The sequence below is a fragment of the Dendrobium catenatum genome, unplaced genomic scaffold (genome assembly GCF_001605985.2).
Source record: "Dendrobium catenatum unplaced genomic scaffold, ASM160598v2 fragScaff_scaffold_9, whole genome shotgun sequence".
Classification (NCBI taxonomy): Eukaryota; Viridiplantae; Streptophyta; class Magnoliopsida; order Asparagales; family Orchidaceae; genus Dendrobium; species Dendrobium catenatum.
Window position 1 is genome coordinate 1,688,959 of NW_021318471.1, and position 5,852 is coordinate 1,694,810.

Below are 5,852 nucleotides of genomic sequence, written 5' to 3' on the forward strand. Positions count from 1 at the left end.
AATGGATGATGGGCCCGATCAAGATCTCATGGTTCCGTCGTCCCGGGGCATCGTGGTCCCTGGTCTACTTAGTCATAGGAGGTAGTCGACCAAACCTGACAGAAGGATCCTTGCCGGCAGCCATGGGTTGCTTCATCCAAGGGGACATTATAGACCTGGGGTGAATATTTGTCTAAGGGGACATTTGAATCAACATTAGCTAAAGGAGAGCTTTGAGCCCTATTGACTGATTTGGGTTGAAATTGAGTCTGGATTGGACTCGACCCGAACCGATTTGGGTCAGTTTGGGTCCGATCAATTTAATTTTGCAAAATTAAACTTGAATATGCGTCGAATTGCGACGAATTGGACCCGACGACGCTCGACGGGGTTTGATTTAGATTGATTTGATTTAAATTAAATTAAATTTGACTTAATTTAATTAAATTGGGGTTTAATTTGAGTCGATTTTGTCTAGACGACGATCGATCGAGTCGATCAAGCATGAGTCGGGCTCGATCGGGGTCGGGTCGATACGAAAATATTCGTCAAAACTATACCTTAGCAATTTTGCATGCATAGCATCGCATAGTAATTTTTATTCACTGTTCTTTTCTTGCTGCCCTCTAAATTCCTGCACCGTTTACATCACTTTAATTAAGTCTATGCCATTTTTTAAGTGTTGTCCTTGTCGCAATAACATCCCTAGTTGTCTAGGCTACTTAAACAGTCATTATGGCTTGCTGTCCAAAAAATTTCTGCAGCATTTAGAGAACTTTTGGTGATCCTAACCTTACGTTTAGGTGCTGTCCACACTCTAGAAACCTTCCTAAACACTTAGACAACTTTATGTCATGCTGTAGTTTGCTGTCCACTTCATTCCTGCACACATCTAGTGAACTGTAGACTAGCTTCTTAAGCGTTTAGGTGTTGTCCTCAACCTAACAACCTTCCTAAGTGCCTAGGTTACTTAACCCACTAGTGTAGCTTGCTGTCCAAACAATTTTTGCACCTTTTAGTGAGTTTAAGTGAGCCTAACTTAGTGTCTCAAAGACGTCCCTGACACCCAATCTTCTTTAAGTGTCACTTGACGCTTCCCAATGGACCCGATAAGACTCCAAAAGAGTTTAGATGACATCGTTAACCTAGTGGACTCTATCACTAGAATTATGACGGAGAAACCTGTTGACTCTCCCCACTCTAAGTACGTACCTTTTCGATCAATCCTTGCTAGTCGGAAGATGCCCCACTCTGTTTTTCAACCTAGACCTGAGTTTAAGCCACAACGACCTCACTTTGAGCCACCTTACCGTCTACCCACCTTTGATGGTTCCTCGGACCCTTACTACTTTAGGGAATGGGTTAGACAACTACAGGACTATTTTGAATCTTGTCATATCCCTGAGTCCCACCAAGTTAGCATCGCTAAGTTTCACCTAAAAGGTCGAGCTCTTCAATTTTGGGCAAGATTGGAAGATCATAAAGAGTCTCGCGGAGAGTACACTACTTGGAAAGACATGAGGCGAGAACTTAATTTAAAATACCGACCCTCTACCAATGACCGCCATCTAGAGCCTCACCATACTTTTGGCGGAACAAACAGTGGACATTACTGGGGTCGAGTCCACCCATCCTTTAGCAACGACAGGGTTGCTGTCCCACCCTGTAGGTCTTCACTCAGTCTTGGTGACCGACCCTTTAGTGGTTCTTCTGTTGGTTCGAGCCCCTATGACTCCCCACTTGGACCAACTTCTAGCCATCCAAATCAACCTTTAGCCGCCCCAGTCCGTGACCCGGCAAGTGTACTTTTGATAAAGAACTGCATTAACAAGGAAACGCCCTCTGAACCTAAAACTGAGTGCATCCATTTTGTGGATGCTAATGATATTAAGGATAACGAAGACTTCTTTGAGGATGGAACAAACGTAATTGAATCAGACTCCCTGATTGATTTAAACCCTGAACTAGGAAAGCTAGAACCTTATAACGTCGACACCTTAACCCACCCTGATCCTAGTCTCCTCGAAGCCAAGTCTTTGGACAAAGTATGCCTCGATGATAGCAGTGTGATCTCGGAAGAAACCAACCGGACTTCGAACACTTTGGATTTAAATTTGGAAGATCCTGATTTAGTCGTAACACCTACTGATATGACTCCAGATAATTCTGATTTAATTTTGGATAAGTCTGATTTAGCTTTGGATAATTCTGAATTAATTTTGGATAATTCTGATGGCGACTTAGATAATCCCGAGTTGGAAGTAAGTCAATCGAAACCTGATTTAAGTGAAACGGAACCCATGGATCTTAGGGTTACAACCAAACCTGAGTCTCTTTCGGAAGACATTACTTTGAGTCTGAAAGTTTTTGAGCCTGATTTGAACAATGAGCCCCATCTTGTTTCATTAGAGTCTAACTTTAGAGCTGCTCAATTGGATTTATATTTGGCCGAGTGTGTCATTCCTGATTCATACATTTTGCCCGTTATAGCCTCATCCTACCAGGATAAGGACCACTTCTATCCTAGTTGGATGACTTTGCTAGATTACACTGCTGGCCCTAGGAGACTAACCTCGACCTTATCTAAAACCTTCTATGGAAGTGCCCTAGTAGCTAAGGATGTCTTTATTGCTCCTCCTACTCCTGTTCCCTTAGACATGGAAACTTTTTTAACTGACCTGTCTTTATTCCTATTTATGTGTGCTTGTGAGTCAGTATGTTTGTGTGTGTTTTTTGTAGTATGTTTTATTCCAAAGTTTCCTCTATTTACAACTTTGTGTGATCCTACAATTCATGCCCATCTTCATTGCACCAAGTCTTTTGCATCCACATTTGCATTACATCTGCATGGCTTACATAAGGAAATTGCACGCCCAACCTGAAGAGAGTAATAATAAGTATAAAATTCATGCTGATTCTAAAACGACATTTTAAAACTATTAAGGTTGGTAACTCGGTGATGGTGCGGATTCGTCCGAAAGATTTACATGTTAGAAGTGCGGGATCATTTAAAATAGTCACTATAATCCATGACACTGCTTACATGATTGGATCTGCCTGCAGAATTCAACGTTCATTCCTCTTTTAACATAAAGATTTAGTAGCCTATGAGGACCCAGAGTTTAAGCCCCAAATCCACTTCAAATTAAGCCTTGTGTGATCCCACCCTGTGAGAACCCAAGCTTACCTCCACTCCCAAATATTCCTAAAATACTTATAGCGGAAGTGAATTAACATGATTCTAAGTGATGAAATTATTTCCACGAAAGAGAGTAGACGAATAAGCTATTTAATAAGGTGGCGAGGTAAACCAAAGACAGAAGATACGTGGAGTGATCGAGAGAAGTTACAGAGTTGGATCCAGATTCATTTGCGGCTCTACATGAGCCTTTGAGACACCAACTCGACGGAGTCGAGTTTTCTCCCAGCCGGGGAGAATGATGCGAACATCAGACCCTTAATGTTCCATCAGAGACGTGGCCGATGATCGACGGCTATGATGACGCATTTTTATTTCAATTATATGTGATGTATTTATTTATTTACTGTCTTTTTCCATTTATGCCCTTGCTTAAGGGATTAGTTCTTTGTAAGCCCCGAGGGCATTGTTGTCTTTTATTTTCCCTTCTTGTATTTGTCTATTTAAATCCCTCCTCTTCTTGGAGAAGCGCTAATGAATATTTTGAATGAAAATTTGGCTCTTGTGTTCTCTGTGTGAGTTCCGTCTTGAAGATCTCTTAGTGAGTTCTTTTCTCCTAGATCTCTATGTGAGTTCTATGGAGAGCCCAAGGTGAGGGCAAAAGCAATACCCGCCAGTCATTGGAAGAGTCCGTGGCTCGTGGTCTATCCCCCATACCCGATTTCCCCTCTTTCTCTCCAACCCTCCATTTCACTTAAAATCCTGAAATTAATTTCAGGTTTTTGAATTGAAACCCCCTCCCTCCTCTCTTGAAACCGCCGGCCTCACCATGAATGGAGCCCCATTCAAGCCCATTAATTAAGGCATTGATTACAACTTAATTTGAATTCAAATTTCAAATTAGTTCTCTCCTATTCTATCCAAAATCTGAAATTATTTTCAGATATGGATGGAAGCATTTCTCTCTCCAATTAACCCTAAATTCCATAATTAATACCCATTAATCCCCTTCTACAGCAGCCGCCCCTAGTGGTCCCAATTTTGGAATTAGTTTGAATTCTAATTCAATTCCCATCCTCCGAAATTGTGTATCAAAATTGCTGGATTAATTCTTGCATTAATTCCTGGACGTTACCTTGCTGCCCTGGAATTACAGCAAAGAAAATTTCACTGTGCAACAGCCAGAACTTTCCCATTTGTTGCCCAACGTGTGCTGTCCAGATTTTCTCAGCCAACAACTTGCTTCCTAGCCGCGTAGAAGGATCCCCAACTGCTGTCCAAGACTCCCTTGACTCAAAACTGCTGCTGTCCTGAACTTCAACCTCAGGAAAACTGCTGTCCACTGAATTCTGCACATCCCCACCAACTGGGCAGCCCCGAAACTCAACCCCCCCTGCTGTCCAGACATCTTCCTTGCTGCTGTTTCACGCATCAAGCACTTGCAACCTGCTGTTTACAAGATCCTGAACGTTTACTTGCTGTCCAACTGATCGGATAAGTCCCCGTCCACTTCCTGAGACTTTTCCGGGTATGAGAGTGTGCTGTCCTGAGAAAACCTGCACCTGTTTATTGCTGTCCAGCAAAGTGGAAGGTCTTCAAACGCTGTCAGGACGCGTCTGATTGCTGATCACACCTTCAAGAAGGTTCGTGGATGCCACCTACCTCTTTCCAAGCCATCCTATGACCACCGGAGCCCCGTATCCTTCATACTTCGGGTAAACTCGACCTCCTACTCTTTTAGCCTCTTAGTTTATTTCTCCCACGTGGTTATATTTTGATTCACAAAGATATTGTTGGTCCCTCCGCTAAAGCCTAGTAATAGGAAGAGTTGAGTGAAGGTTTCCTCGTAGTAGCTAGTCTTAATGTTAACAAAGGGATTTATTGTTGAGACCATTCATGCATGCAAAAGCAGATTAAATTGATTGATTTTTATGCTCTTAACTTTTATGCACGTAAGTTAACCAACGCTATTCATCACTTTAATATTTTATTTTATCGTTCAAATCAACATGAGATCTTGCTTATTATTACCTCTAAATCTAAGCGTGCAAACTTTCATTAAGAAAATCATTTTCGCATGGGATTGTTTCACATCAGAAGCTACAAATCCAACAACAAATACCATCGAACAAAGCAAAGAAACAAAGACCACATCAGTTTAGGAACCAAGTGAAATTAAGTTTAAAATTGCATTTGCATCACCAAATATTGTGGCAGGTTTACAGAAAGAAGAGTTGCATAGATTCCAATTATGCTTAATGCATTTGTTAGAATGGATCCCTCATAGACCGATCCTGCCAATCCTTTCCTGGACCGTCTCTTAGTGGTTGATTTGGAGGAGATTAATTAAGAAATATTTTTTAATTGAAAAAGATAGATTTGGGGGTTTATTTAGGGACTAATTTGGAGGAAATTAATTAGAAAATATTTCTTAATTGAACAGGGCATATTTTGGGTCTGATTTGATGGGGATTAATTAAGAAATATTTTCTAATTGAAGATGACAGATTTGGGGGTTGATTTGGAGAGGAGTAAATAGCAAATGTTTCCTAATTGAAGAGGACAAATTTGGGGGCTGATTTGAGGAGGGAAATAATTAAGGACATAGGAAAGATTTGGGAGGGATTGAGGGAAGGATGTTTGGGTATTTGTCATTTATAGTATGCTTTAAGTAGGGGGTTCTTCCTGGGTCATGGTTTAAAATTGCGCAATATGAGGCTCGCCTTGAGGCCCG